Genomic DNA, 16,445 nt, shown 5'->3' on the forward strand with positions numbered 1-16,445 from the left:
TTTTGCTTTCATGTTAGCTGAAAGGTTTTGCACCTCAATGCGCATGTTTTGTTCTGCACTGCTTCCATCGCACCCATTCCGCACACATTATTGTTCTCGCAATAGGCCGCAAAATACCATCTAAGTTAGGCGGTCTCTTATAATGTCCTGAATGTATACCATGTATACGTACCTTGGAAGACAGGAGGACATTTGTTGACAAAAACTATGCATCAAACACGGCATTGGGATTCGTCAAACCTTCTTTTGCACCCCGGAAGCAACCACTGCAAGCTTGACAAAACAGCTGCACTGGCATGGGCAACAAATTTTGTTGGCAGTGAAGGCAAGGCTGCCGGAGAAGAGCTAGTGCACACGAATTCCTCCGCAAAGTAGTACGGAAATAGTACGGCAGTCTTCTTCGCAAGAAAGACGAGGCGCGCTCCATTCCCGAAGCCCTCACGCTGCCTGTGTGGAGCCCAATGAGGCGACCAGATCTCGAAGACCCGTAGTTGTTCCTTGCCGGAAAGCGTGTTCCCGTGTTACAACATGGGTATCTTCCTACACCTTTTATTTTGTTTTCCTGCGGTTACCCATGTCTCATCCAAGTACACTGACCTGTAACGAAAAAGGAACGCACGTTTGATATTACTGTTCAGTTTAGAGCGCACACGTAAGCGAGTCTCCCAATGCAGAAAAATCCTAGGTGTCCTTAGCTATCGCCTAAGAGACGCAAAGACGAAAGCCATATGACAACATTATCATTTTTGCTCTGTGATGCTCATGACTATGATTCCAGGGATGCGGCTCTGACATCTTCCGCGAAGCGCTTGCTTGATGGAAGGGTGCATAACTGGCTCCCCGGGTCAGTGGACACCTCAATCACGCTTTTAGGTACGTGGCAGAGGCGTCCTACTTTGGCGAGGGCTGCTGCTGACGCCGTCAGCGCCGCTTCGGCGGCCAGACGCTTACGCAGTGAAATGTATTGCACTAATGTATTTGTTTCGGCTAGTCGGTACATTGTTAAAACAAACATTCCTGTCTTTCGTGCGCTGTGCCTTCTGTTTTAACGCAGTGAAACGTGGTTCAGGGATAGTTGCGGCTCTACAGTTTTTGACACCACCAGTGTGATGGACGGCGATGACGGCCGGTCGTATTCCACGACTCATGAGCAAGTTAAGGCGTTCGTCTTTCGAATTTGGCAGCGTCGCAAGACGGAAACTGCAGAGAATTGAAAGCAATAACAAGTTTTTTAGCGCTGCGTTGAAGGTGACTCAAAACCCTGTCTTTCTAAGACGCTACTGCAGCCCTGACATATTACACAGAATGACGCGTAATAAACTAGCGTTTGGTGCAATACCTTCTTTGCTTCCGCTTCTCCCGCATGACCCGCAGGTACCTTCTGTGCCACAGAACATTGTGCGGCCTTTCCAGGAGCGCACAGTTCCCTTTCCTCTATCTGAAAGCGAAGCCGATGTCGTTTAGCGGTCTGCGCACAGTCCTTTCACACCGCCAGCCATCTCCATGTCGAGGTCAGTAGACACATCATTAACGATTTTCGCCGACGTAGGCAGTTCGTTACGCTGGAAGTATTGCTACACCTTGCGTCTTAAGGCACTAAGCGGGAAGCATTCATACATCTGCATTCGTGTTCTCCTATTTTTCTCATAGCTTCTGCCCAGCTTGAAGCGAGGTCTTCTCCGCTCTGGAGTTAGCAGCGCACCTCGAAAGGCCTCTGCTTTTATCCTGATCATAGCACACACACTCACGCCGGTCACCTGGCTCACTGTTTTGCGCACGGCGTCGGTGCTGAGCTCCGAACGGGCAGATGTGGCCACAGCATCAGTGTTGTATACAATTTGCTTCGTCTGCTAAGACTGCCACTTGTTGGTGAAATTCATCTCAAGCTTCTATGGCGAGTCGACGGAAGAGTCCAAGGTGACGAACGCTCACCTGAAGACAGAGACGCCATTTTGCGTTTGAGGTGTACGTAAAAGGTGCCACGTTCTCAAGCGTGCAAAAACACGAAATGACAAAGTATAAAGTAAACGAAATATAAATATCTCCCTGGTGCGTGCTGCGTCTCCTTCAAATAGCTTCTTGTACAAAAGCAGCTACGTAGTTCTTTTTTTTTAAATTCCCACAGAGAAAACACGGCCGCAACTGTGGACTATGTTATTCAGCGGTAGCACACGCGTACTTTGGCTCTCTAACATTCGCTTCTTTGCAAAATGGTGTCCGCGTTGCTGACCGCAGCGTCGCCTTACTCGGCGTGTGCCGCACCGCAGCTCCAGAATGTATTCATCCGCGAAAGAATATAGTTCGACAAAGTGCAGCACACTTTCTTGTATTTTATACAGATATGCGTCACACTTGTGATATATCGAAATTGTTTCGTCGTAGGGTGCTGCCGATCAGTCCGGAGATATTTTTATTTATTTCTTTCTACAGAAAGAGGCCGCCGAGAGGAAAGGCTGAAAAACATCACGGGGCCTCGGTACCCTACAAGTTTGACTTTGAGATTCTAACGCTGAATATTTTATTCGCGCGTTTCAACCGCATTGTAGCAGTTGCTATTTCGGAAAGAGAACTATCAGTGCACCGATGCAAACGGCATGCTCTGCTCAGCTTTTTCTGTAAATGTACGAAATTTTCTAAGAGTAACTTAGAACATGTTGACAACGGGAATACATCTGAACAAACTTGACCTTTTTCGGGCGTTCGCACTGACCCCATACGAACAAATGGCCATAAAGAACGAGACGACTTAAGCAGACGTCTTCTCAGGAACAGCGCACCAACCCACTGACGGCAAGTCTGCTGTGCGCTTCCACCTTCATGCCACCTACAGGCAGCAGCATCCGCTGTTTCTATTTCTAGTACATTGCAATTATCACAAATAGTCAACAGCAAAAGGCTGAGCCCAATCTGTTGTCGTGTTGAGAAATCTGTAATCCATGCAGCGCCCAGTTAATCACCTGGTAGACTTTTGATGACCAGATCTTACTGCCCGGCCTGTTAAAAATGTTCTAGTAAGGTTGGTTCAAAGGGTTCAAAATGTATGCATGCCCGAAAGTGTTAAAGCGGATCCACCCCGCCGTATCCACTCTCGTCGGTAGCGCGTGTCAACCGGCATGGGTGATAAGTGTCACAAACGTCTGGACAATTGCGTACGTACAATTGGGTACGGACAATTGGGTACCCTGCCACGGAAACTCGAGGCCTCTTCTTACGTCATCGCCCGAGGCGTGAGCCATATCTCACAGTGAGCAACAGGCTGGAGTTCTGGTAACGCAAAACGGCTCGCTACAGCCGTCAGATGAAGAGGAAGACGAAAGCGGGTACGTGTTTTCGGGCCACGACGAGGCAACATCATCATCTCTAGCCCTTCGAGATTCGAAACTGCAACCACAAACCGTCCACTGCAGTACGCCAGCGAGACCGAATTGGCCACGTTGAAAAAGATCCCGCCCATCTTGTCCTTCAGTGAAGCACATCAAGCCGGTTTCCTGCCGATGGCTGCAGCTGAGAATAAGCGAGATGAGGGCCCTGCGGAAGATGCAGAGCCCGGTGAAGTGGTCGGGGTCGTCCTGATCGAAGACGCGGAGATCATCACCATGAGCGAGAGCGTGAGTGAGTGCGCCGTGCCCGAAGGCCACGACGGTGGCGCGGCCAGCTGTGTGCGGCCGACGTCGGCCGGCGAGGACTACGGGGAGGGCTCGTCTGCCACGACATTGATGTGCCTCGAGAACGGCCTCCACAGGGACACTGGTGGCAGCGCCAAGACCTTTCCGTGGAACATGCAAGACAGTGGACGATGCAGTGCTGGTGAGGACAAATTCCAGTGCTCTCTAGCTAGCTCGGATATGTCGTACCTGGACGATAGACAGCAGCACGACGCCGAGGCTGGCAGTTCAAAGGCTGCTGAAGATTCCCGTTCACAGATAGGCCGAGCTGACAAAGCTGTGCAATGCGACATGTTCTCAATTGAGTGGGCCGAGCAGTTAAACAGAGAGGCTATACAACGTATTGAGGAACTGAAACGACAGATCAGGTTCTACGATGAGCTCAATCGCAATAAGTCCCAATGAAGTGGCTTTCGTGCGTACTCGTGCGCACAGGGACAGCGAACGGAAGTTATGCGAAGTGACTGTGCATAAAATAAAATGCTTGTCCACCCTGTCATAAGTCTTGCTAATAGTGGTTATTGTGTTAACAACCATCCAGATGGATTACTCTAGTGGTCAGATGGTGGCAGGCCGATGGGAGCAAACCAATAGTGGCAGATTGTGAAATGAGGCATGCAGTAGATGGTGTTGTACACTCTCGATAAGCTAGCGATTATAACATGGGGAATGACCATTGCGATCGACTAATGAGAGACGCAGACTGGTGGTAAGTGTGCCAACTACCTTAATGGCTAAGCAGGTTGTGGTTTCTTTCTACAATGTGCATGCGTAACACGGTGAACATACTACCTCATAGCTTTGATGCACTAAAAAAGCTTCGTAAATGGCTCAACTAGATAGAACGGCACCCAAACTGACAGACATTGACAAGAGAGCATTAGGTGGCCGGTGCTAAGCCAAAGCTTTATTGACATCAATCGACAAGGCTAGTGCAGGTGCTGAGAAGCTGCTGCAATCCTCATATCTGGATATCTGCTGGCATTTCCACTGCGGGGTGAGTCTGATCATAACCGGTAAATAACGAGAAAGAAGAACACAGATAACGCATATACCTCCTCTGCCTTGTGAGTATGCAAAGATATTTTGTCTAAATTCACACACTAAAAATCACTATAGAACTGTGCCACTGTTTAAAGGGACACTGAGGAGAAATTGAAGTTGACTTGCATCGACAGAATACCAGCTCCTGATTACAAAAACGCCATTCATACTGACAACAAAGCTCCTGTAACATAGAAAAGAGCAAGAACCAAAATACAGGTATCGCCGCCACAGGCCAAACTCGCAAGTACAAGCTTCATGGCGTCATAGAACAAAACAGTGTTGCTAGAACCAATAGTTCTAGCAACACTAGGACACGAGAAGCTACGAATCACTGAGGCGCAGCAAATGCATGCGCAAAGCTCCTTGACGTCGCCAGATGGCGCCACGTACCCGATAGCTGCGCGCGCTCCTGCAGCGCCGGTACCAATCAGCGCTTGCTCTCAGCGATATGGGGGCTCCCGGTATTCCGCTAACGGTAACAAGGTACACGGTATGCTAAAGGCGTCTATTTGCGAGAACTTCGTTGACGACTTCTAGAACGGTATCCATTGTAACGCTGGCAAAACGCCGGTGCAAATGTAAGCGAAGCGACGGCCGCAATAGCCGATAGATGCCTTCAACGTGCGGCCGGCGGTAGCTTTCTTTTCGGCTGCTGCTGGGCCGCACTGCTGGCCGTCAGAAATCACGGAGTCTGCGTTACGTCATGTGAATGTCATGTTTCACGTCACTTAGTTCTGTGTCGTCATAGCAGAACCCCAAGTTTGAATCAGAGCGGCGGGAAAAACTATTTCAACTTCGAATCCAAATTTCTTAGAAATAAATGCATCTTTCGCTGCCGGCCAAGTGGCAACAAAGCCATGAAATGCCGAACGATCGGATTTTGCTATAAAAAAAATATTAATAGAGCTCTCCTCAGTGTCCCTTTAAAGCAGTGCTCTATATCAGTGCATGTGTGCCAATATTTGGATCACTGGGGCTTAGGAGTGTATTTGCTCAAATAATGTTTGGTATGTGTGTAGGAAAATAAATTGAATTTGGAAAAGGTAGAGAGCTTCAGAGTGGTTCGAGTCCAGACGAAGAAATAAGGACGACACAGGCACTATTACTGACAACTGAAAGCTTTATTGCCGGTGTTCATAAAGAAAAACGATGAAAGCTATCACCACCGATTCTCTATGCAATAGAAAGCAACAACTGTTAGGAACGTGCGATACGCATCTAGAAAAGCCGTTTCACTCGCTTGCGGTGAAAAGAAAAGCTTTGCCACAGATGTTCCACCGGTTTTGCAGATCATGAATGTTTCAAGTAATTCACAGCAAACCCAATTGACATACCTAAAGATGATATTTGATCAAGCAATGACGATTAATTTTTGCAATCGCTGCAATGCAATGAGAGACTGCATGAAGGCATTTTCATTAGTGATCTGCAGTGCTGTCTAGGCGCACACCGAGGCACTGTTCAATCTCTATGAAGTAGTGTTTGCCACAAGAAAGTTCTATATTGTAGACTACTACCATTTTGCAATCGGTGCACTACACCTGACGCGATTTGAGCACACCCTTTCGTTATGGTTACCTTGCTTCTCCACCTTGTTGCATGTTGCTGCATACACCCTGCTAACCTTGCCATCGGTCGTGATCACTGCCTGAATATCAAATATAGATATGCATTTTTTTCCACCAGTCTGATCCAGTATGCAGATAAAGAATAACGGGCACTTTTTTGCGCAATTGGTTCTCATTTTCCTGAGAAACTATGGTCGTTACCCATTTCGTTGTGGTAGACAGCCATTCTGAAAGCCAGGCTACTGTTGTTCCGGGAGGCCGACACTGTATATGTCAGAAACCTGCTCAAGGGAGGCAGCTTGGATGTGGTGGATGCATGTCTGCTGAAGTGACATGCTCAAGAAGGATACTGCGATGCCGTAATTTCAGTAAGAGTTTTCCGCTATTTTGATGACTTCCTAGCGTTGCGTGAGAGTCGGGCAATACATGACCAGTAGCTGACATTTCGAAATTTCAAGGAAGAGAGAAGGCCTATCTTTCGCGACTGAACTGCCAAAAGATGGCTGTTTATAAATTGTAGACCTTGCGCTTCAGCACAGATCGTGCGTTGACAAGATGCCCCAAGTGTAGCAAAGCAGCTTTTGAGTTTCATATCAGGCTGCTCCAAAATGGTAAAGAATGGCATGGCAATATGCTAATTGTGCACCTCAATTCAGAACACGTGCATCCACTACCTCCAAACAGCCGCCCTGAGGCAGGTTTCTTGTTTATGCAGTGCGGGCTTCCCCAAAGCTACAGTATCCTGTGTTTCGGAAAGGCTGTTCGCGACAGTGGAAGCCGCTAATGACCGGAGATGGCCACGAAAATGAGAATCAACCGGGCAAAAAAATGGCAGTGATTCCTTATCTGCGTACTTTATCATACTGGTTGACACAAATTTTACTTAAATTTATGTCCAGGCAGTATTGACGGTACACAACAAGACTGAATTGTATGTGCACCCGTAAGAAACAAGCTGCAGAAGCAAAGTCACAATAAATGAAATAGTGTGCTCAATGCCACATGAGGTAAAGTATACCGACTGTAAAAAAATGGTGGTCTACAAAGATACAACATCCATGTGGCAAATACCACTTGTAAAAGAGCACAAGATCCCTCAATATATGTATAAGAGAGCACTTCATATCAGTGAACAAAAAGTCGTCACCCAATTTCTCATTGCACTGCTGGGATTGCACAGGTTGCTCTCCACTCATTGATCAGGTATCTTCAGGCATAGCAATGAAGTTAGCTATGCATTAGTCAAAGCATTTTTGATCGGCTAAAACGAAGGAGCATGTGTGGCAACGTCTTCCTTGTCACTGCAAGCGAGTGAAAAGGCCTTCATAGATGGACATACTTCGTTCTCGCTCTTCGTCTGCTCACTCGAAACTTGAAGAATATCTTAGCTTTCCGTTTTACTGGATGAGAGCTTCACGAACTTACAGGAGTGGGTGCAATGGGGGTGGATCAGCTAATCCTTATTTTTCAGAAGTGTATTCGTTGACAATGTGCTTTCAAAGCCCTGACCACGCCTACCATAGGTGGGCAGGTCGACTATTTAGCCAGCATATTGTTAAGAAAGCCCTTCTGACTAGTGATCTAGCGAAGGGTTACTGGTCATGGTGTCAAGGCTGAGCGGTGCACCTAAGCTCGTCGGAGTAGGGGAAGGCTGTGTTATAAAATACACGGACAGCTTTGCCTTCGATTCTGTGCGTGCAGTATGATTGCAGGGGCTGGGAGTAGCTTCCGAGTATGTTTTTGCAGGCTAGTTGGTGCCTAAGCATTCTGGATTTTTTTTTGCGCAAAAGACACAACACAAAAGAAACAAGGTAGACAGGACAAGCGCTTAATAACAACTCAGGTGTTTATTGACGGAACATTTGCTTAAATACAGCAGCTGCTCTTATCAAACAAGAAGAGGGAAAGAAGAGACTTCGCATACATATATATCAGATCAGCACAGATCCCATCATCGCACGAGTGAATGCATGTTTCGAGCTCTAATTCTGCGCAAGAAAACTGATTTCTTTTTTTGAGAGCAAAATTGAAGGATTGCTGACACACGAGTAACCCGATTTTCCGATCTCATTAGCCTCAATTATCTTTCTTCCAAGTTGTGTCTTGCACCGGTGCAGTATTGACGTTTTTTGGAGCGCGGGATTGCAGTTGCGGCAATTCCGAATGTGGTCAATCATTTTGCTACCTGACTTGTTCTTGACATCTCTTGCGTGCTCCCTCAGCCTTTCATTAAGGCACCTGCCAGTTTGGCCAATGTACTGCTTACCACAGGCAAGCGGTATCGAGTACACAACGCTCTTTTTACAGGCCACGAATCGCTGCTGGTGCCGCTTCGAACAAGTGACGGCCGCATCCTGATTGACCATATTCGGAATTGCCACAACTGCACTCCCGCGCTCTAAAAAACGTCAGTACTTCGCCGGTGCAAGACACAACTTGGAAGAGAGATAATTGAGGCTAATGAGGTCGGAAAATCGGGTAACTCGTGTGTCAGCAATCCTTCAATTTTGTTCTCAAAAAAAGAAATCAGTTATCTTGCGCAGAATTAGAGCTCGAAACATGCATTGACTGGTGCGATGATGGGATCTGTGCTGATCTGTGATAAGAGCAGCTGCTTTTTTAAGCAAATGTTCCGTCAATAAACACCTGAGTTGTTAGTAAGCGCTTGTCCTGTCTACCTCGTTTCTTTTGTGTCGTGTCTTTTGCGCAAAAAAAAAGCAGAATGCTGGGAGTAGGGTGGTGCTGCATTTCATGGCCTCAGTCATTCTGTGGAATGCTAGGACAATAGCGATGGGTTGGGATGCATATGGACCAACTCTTCAAGTGCTGGCCGTTGCGTGGGCAAAGTGAAGGGAAATGGCTCCTGTGGTGCCAGCAGTTTGTGTGGCATGCATCTGTGCAGGCCGTCGCTGCAGTGTTCCGGGGTGGTTTGTTGTTGTATGCATAAGCCTCTTAGTAGTCTGCGTGTGTGTGGACATGTGGCACTGCATAGGCGCGAGGTGGCGGTCAGCTGCTGGAAAGTTCAATGCTGAGAACTCTGAAGCTCAGCTCTTGCAGGACGTTACGTACTATACGAGAAATGCCTTAAATTATCTTTTTTGCACAATTTGATATTCCATGCCATTTGTAGTAGGCTATGTACACCCTCCCACTTTTTTAACCTGAACACGCGAGCGTCGACTGCCCGGCGCTGCGGCTCCGGAAGAAGAAGGAGAGGAGAACGCCTGCGAGGGCAACGGCATGCCCACAATTCATGCTGCTGAAGTAAGGTTCGTCTGCTAGGCTGTTCTGATTAGTGCGAAGCAACCCCTGCCCATCATCGGCTGTTATGCATTGGAGCCCCAAGAAGCTGCGAGCGATTGATTTATCCGCTGCATGTAGCGTGGGTGATTCTGAAAAGGGCATACATTTGGGAACAGCCTAGCATGCCCAAGAAACCAGTTGCAATCGTTGCTTTAAAAAAACTGACTGAAGAGGACCCTCGCTATTGACGCTTTAATTTCGCTATTTAAAGCAAATGCTCTCGAGACGCTACCCGCAAATGCAAGACGAGTCCAGAGTCGTGCCTGGAACGCTACGCATTTGCACCATCCCAGAGACATATGCACGCGTCAGACAAAACACGAAACAAACGCCCTCAAAACCCTGCCTCAAAAATTGCTTCGCAGGGGTTGCTTCGCACGCAGCAGAACAGCCAAGCAGACGACGATAGCTGCAGCGACATGATCGGCGCGCATGCTCGTCCCCTCTCCCAATTTCCGCTCTGCTTCGCCTGTGCACCGCTGCACCGGGCAGTCGACGCTCGCGCGTTCAGGTTAAAAAAGTGGGAGGGTGTACAGATGCCTTCTGGAGGAGACTTAATCACAATCACTTTTCCAAACTGCAGGCACAAGTGTTTACTCCACAGGTTGAAATAACAAAGCCATAGCTTGGATTCGCGCAAAGAGAACTGACATAACGAAAGCATGACCATGGATGGTGGCAATAAAGACTATGCGATGCATGCGATATTCAACATTCCAAATCACGCACACTTCATCTCAGTTAAAATTTTTTTGTGGAGCTGGGGAGACCATTTATAATTACGGTGACGCTTTGCTGGACAGCTACACAGGACACCCTTCAGGCATTTTTTGTGCCGTTGGAGCTTGTCAGCCAAACATCTGGCAACCATGGCAAAGTAATGAGGCCGCATGTGACAGGTCTTTCATTTTTTCGGCTATACACACGGTAACACTTGGCTGGACTGCTACAGAGGACACCCTTCAGGCATCTTTCGTGCTCTTGGAGCTGGTCAGTCGAATATGTGGCCATCTTGGCAACGTAAAGAAGACGCAAGCGACAAGTCCTTCATTTTTTTTACGCATTTCACAGTTTTTTTGCACTTTTAATTTCTTGTATGAATATTCCTGTTGCTCACTGTTCACTGGGCAATATTATTTTTATTTCTTTTTATTCTGCCCACACTACTTTATGTTCACCTTTGCACATATCTCACTCAACTTGTTCATGCTGACAAGAGCGCTTTCACGTCAGCTCTCCCCACATTCTTAATGCTGTGTAAAACTCAACGAATGTATAGAACAACTGCGTAGCTTATGTTTTGCCAATTTATTCTGATATGGCGGTATTTAGATTATAGCCCCATTCTTGCAGTAGCCCCTCTACGACAATAGGTATGAGCCGCTCTGGGAATCTTGCTGCTTTATGCTCACAATTGAGGGCATCGAAACTGCCTTGAACTCTCTGCTGTCATATTTTTCATGTAGTTAAGAACTAGAAGGGTTGTAAATAATGAGTGAACCCCTGCAAAAAATTTGTCTGTGAATTCTAGGCTTGAAGCTGACAATCTCATTCATGTATGCTGACTATATGGACTGCAAAGCAGGAAGAGATTGCTTGCACACACCTCCGGTCATTCCGATTATCAAGCAAGGAATAGCGGACGCAATCATGAAGCAGACAACCAGTGTCATGGAAAGGCTACAGGTAGAATTCTGGGGCAGAAAAGAAAAACAGCCAACATCATTACAAACAACTGGCCAAAAAATATGCCACAGAGGCATACCATACGTTCACGGCATACCACGCAGTACTAAGAAGATTGTGGCAAAAGCTCCCATGAGACTGCACGTGCCAGCACGAAACTAGTTTAGTGCCATCTGTGCCAAGGTCAATACTGAGGAACAAAAAGACTCTTGTGAAAACAAACGTAAATAAACAGTATGTGATATGCAAGAAAAGGCTTATGAAATGCAATAGCGAAGCCATATATAGACTGGTAAAACTGGCAGACGTATGAACGACTGGTTCCAGAAGCGGAAAAGGTACCAGAAGGGCGCCATCAGTAGTCGTCTAGGCAAGCACTGCCAGGTGCTGCCCAGCTCTACAATAGCACTGTGATTTCTTCATACACGATGAATACACGAAGAGAAATCAGCTGAAGTCCTCATCATTAAACACAGGAGAGACGCATACCTGCGTGGCCCGTCCAACGCGCCTATTGACAATGGAATTGGATATTTTATGCGCCTTCGTTTTATTACTAACATTTCATTTCATTCATGTGTTTTGGTGCACCTTGCATCGCATCCGTGACTGGTATCGATTTTCAAGTCACGACAGTGCAATACAGTTTGTTTGTTAGCATCAAGCTGTCTGTCTACCTCGGCTTTGTCCAGTGTGAGTGATGTTTTGAACAAAAAGATCACACATGTGCAGGTGCTTCAAAAGACATGACTGAAGAAATTGCATGGTCGGAAAAAAGGATGGCATATTGCAATGCTCCCGCGTGAAGCAGAACTTTCAAAAATACCTGAGTAGAAGAAATTAACAAAGAACCTGAGAGATATGTTCAACACTCATCTAAAGAAAACAAAACAGGAAAGACAGATGGTCCATGTCCACTGAAGAGCAAAATGTGAGAAATTATGAATAGTGCAAATGAACACTTCTACATACATATCCTGAAAGCCTCCCTTGTCTCGAACACAGAACACATCGTCTTACAACAAAATATCGGACTCAATGCCTAGCCAGAATAAGAAAGAAACCATAGGACAGAAATAGAGAACGCGCACACTAATATTTCAACATATATACCTGCACTCCTGAATAATCCTTGTTTCGAGCAGTCTCTTTTAGTCTCTTGTTTGCATACTATGTTTGAGGCAAGAACGTTTTTATTGCTCATATAAATTTAAAATATATCGTGGAAAGCTTACACATCTCAAAGCTACTCTTATGTGAGGCCTGAACATATCAGGTTTTGGCAGTATCGCTGAGGGCAACAATTCAACCTTTATGCTGCCCCTGCAAGAACATGGATTATACTCTTCCATTGAGGTTTAACAAAAAAAATCTCATTCATGTGTTGCTTTGACTCAAAGAAAATTGAATGATATAAGCGGGATTTTTTTTTTTGCTAGACCTTGCAAAACAGGCTCATGCGAGGGCCTTGCAAACACAATACAGTGAATAAAAAAAGGGCTAGCCATAATCGCGCCTTACAAAACTAGACAACTTAGGAAGTGTTGGCAGCTTATACACAGTTTACAAGATCATTACTTGCTTGTTTCCGGTATGCTGCAAGCAAAAAAAAGTAATGAAGGGCAGTTCCTGTGTTCTTCAATTTTCTCTTGCATTCCCATATTATCACAGCTTACTAGAGCAGGCATTGACGATTTGGATTTAAGTTTATATGCAAAACCATTAACTTGCTTGGTCGTGAAAGGTTGCATTTTATAGCAATATGCAGGCAACAACGCCAGACTCAAGCTGGCTATCAATATCTTGTGGCATAAACTGTGCTAAACACAAAGCCTAGCTGTTTTTTTTTTGTGTCCTTCAAGCATGGAAGTTGGATTGGCCCCAATGTCTCCTCCAAGAATGTTGTGTCATGTGCACAGTATGCAACATACTTAGAGGGAACACGGGAGCGCATGGCGCTGCCGCCGCTGGCCAGCACGAGTTGGAGCTAAAGACAGATGCCCAGTAAGCACAACTGGCTGCTCTTTCCGCGGATGTGCCTGCCCTTACGAAAATGGCAGATATGGGCTAGATATATTTTATATACGGCTGTATATACTCATATATGGGATCATATACAGTTAAATAGGTCCATATATGGTCGTATATACGGCCAGATATGACCATGGGAAACCTGATATGCCGCCATATACTGCTATATATGGGCGTATAAGACCACAAATACGGGTAGATACGGCCATAAGGTACCTTATATAGTGCCATATACTGCTATATATAGTCGTATATAGTCCTTATATAGATGCTCTTTTTTATATGGGGACCTTCAAATCCTTATATGGAAACAATCTCGCATATATGGAACATATCCTACCTCATATATGGGATGCTTGTGCCATATACTTCCGAACTTAAACAATTAACTTTGTGTCAAACATGATATTATTGGTTAATTAAGATGCTGAAACTCACCGCACAACAAGGTACTGAGCTTTGTATGATTGAGGCTTCAATCAAGTTAGACTGCTGTTACATAGCCGTGTTTAATTAAGGTGAATTAAAGTACAGTGCTGTAAATCGCCTTCAACTTTGCTATGATTTAAATGCACTAATACATGCATTTACGCGCTTTCTTTCTTGGGTGACTTCGAACCTTCCTGACGAACTGAACCTTCCTGTCTGGGTCTAAATAAGTTGATTACAAGTCCAGCGAGTTGGTTGCGATCGATACCATAGTTTTTAGGAACATTGATAGATTATAGAGTCCCGAACGTACAACAAGCGCTTGGGGATCGAACTCAGCCCCTTCGCAAACGTGATGAATACTCAAACCATCAAGCCAGTCGTGCGGTGTACGTTCCTTCTTTGGGCGCTGTTCCCCAAAACTATGTCGTTCTGAAGGAATGGGAAACCTGCATTGTTTGCGGTAATGCCAGACAATAAACGTTTGCAAAACCGCTGCAGCATACAGCCATTTCTTGTCCAGGAGCGTAAATAACACATCGCTGCTTGCGGCACAGGAATGAAGATTAAAACGCTCTAGTATAATTGTCAGATAAAACATACAAAATTCCGCCGCGGTGGCTCAGCGGCTATGGTGCTCGGCTGCTGACCCAAAAGACGCGGGTTCGATCCCGGCCGCGGTGGCTAGAATTTCTTTGGAGGTGAAATTCTAGAGGCCCGTGTACTGTGCGATGTCAGTGCACGTTAAAGAACCCCAGGTGGTCGAAATTTCCGGAGCCCTCCACTACGGCGTCTCTCAAAGCCTTAGTCGCTTTGGGACGTTAAACCCCATAAACCAAACCAATCCAAAAAATACAAAATATTTCGAAATTCATTTATCTAGAGTTGCCAGCAAAACGTTTACAATGCAGACGAGAAAAACTCCACAGCTACCCGGAAATCTTTTACCCATCGCCTTTTCCGCGCCGCGAGTCTCCGTGGTGTACTGACCAAGCTTGCAATTCTACTCCGACTGTTGTGCCACAGCTGAACAATTTGTAAAAAATCTTCTGCAAATAGTTCTTGATACTATGCGCGTTGGTCTGTTTCTTTTCGCCTCAACTTTTTCTTCCCTTCATAATCCACCCTCCCCTGCCGGCCGATATTCAGATGCCAGTTCTGAGACCAGCAGTCACGGGGAAGCAAGACATCCTTTATTTGCGTAATAAATGAGTCGCCGCTGTGTCCACGGTCAGCCACCACTCACGGCGAAATGTTTCTTACCCTACTGAGCGAGAGATGGCGTTGCTGAGGCGGTGAAAAAGCGGACCCTCAAGACCCCCCCAGAACAGCAGAAACGCGACACATTGCCGCCTTCGGCGGTTGTCAGTCAGAAGATAGCTGGGGGGTGGCTAGGTGGTGTTGGCCTAGTCCAGCTCTGTGTCACTTTCCCTCTTTCTTTCGCTCCGGAAGGCACGCAGAGGGAACCAGAGCTTGGCAGAGCGGCGCTGCAAGCGCGAGTGGAAAGCACCTTCTCCCGCGACTCCCCACAATTGACCGGGCAGACCTGTCCCCCATTGAGAAGTTCCGCGTAAAGCCTTTTCTCTTGAAAAAAGACCAGTTCCGCACATGCTTTGCACGTGTTGGACTGCCTGGAAATCTGTTTGCGCTGACGCTTGCTTTTTCCTTCGTGCTAGAACGCTGACGAGATTAAGAGGATTAGGAAAATGTACAAGGGCGATAGAATATAATGTAAACAGCATGTTGCCACGCACTGCGAAATTGGAATTCATGTTTGTAGCGTACTTGTGTTCGAATTAGGCGCCGCGCTGTTCGCATTTCTTTCTATTGCGACAGTACCCTCTCCGGTGTAGGTTCCAAGAAAGAGTGGTCAGCGATTTTTTTTTCTGCGCCGACTTGAAAAAAAAAGAAAACTGACAGTGCATCAGGCCCACTTCGTGGAGCAGATTGTTGACGAAACCGCCGTTACCGTTGCGGCGAAATGTGTGTCGCACGTAAATAGCAAGTTCATTTAAGGCGTGGAATTCGAGCTTAATACCTTTTTTTTTATGGCAGGGACATTTTCGCAAAATACTTAATTTTGTTGGGTAGCTGAGCAGTTCGATGTACGCAACTTTTTTGGCCAAATAGTTGGAATTTCTTTACGTTTTTCGCTGAATAATAACGATTATGTGTTTATTTGGACGTAAAATAAAGATAGGCGAGGCTGAAAAGAAAAACGAAAACGCGCGAAATGCGCTTACCAGCTGCTCGCTTACGGCTAACAGAAAAAATGTTCTAGTTTGGTCAATCACTACGCAGTGGTTGGGACATTCAATTTAATGCCGACTGCAGCGCATGTGCATTCCCAAAACAATTTATTTGCAGAGCCATGTCTTATATTCAAATGCTCGCTCATGTGCAAGCTAATATCTTTACTACTTTTACTTCGAGACATTTTTTACATCTAGCAAAATAACTTGGAAATTGAGCCGGGCGTCACACAAAGGAACAATGAGGCGATCACTGACCTTGCCTCACACGCGTCTGCCTAACGCAGCTGTTGATGTCAGCCTCCAAAATATTTGTTTGCGTTACCTGACCGGCGGAGGGCTTTACAAGAAAAAAAAAATAGTTTCGTTAGCGTGAGCTCTACGACTAAACACTGCATGCTTAGTGATATATAATGAAAATTCGTCAGAAATAATATACACGCGCAACATACCAAACCAATTTA

The sequence above is a fragment of the Amblyomma mixtum genome, chromosome 3, assembly GCF_055824585.1.
Source record: "Amblyomma mixtum isolate Tamu chromosome 3, ASM5582458v1, whole genome shotgun sequence".
Classification (NCBI taxonomy): Eukaryota; Metazoa; Arthropoda; class Arachnida; order Ixodida; family Ixodidae; genus Amblyomma; species Amblyomma mixtum.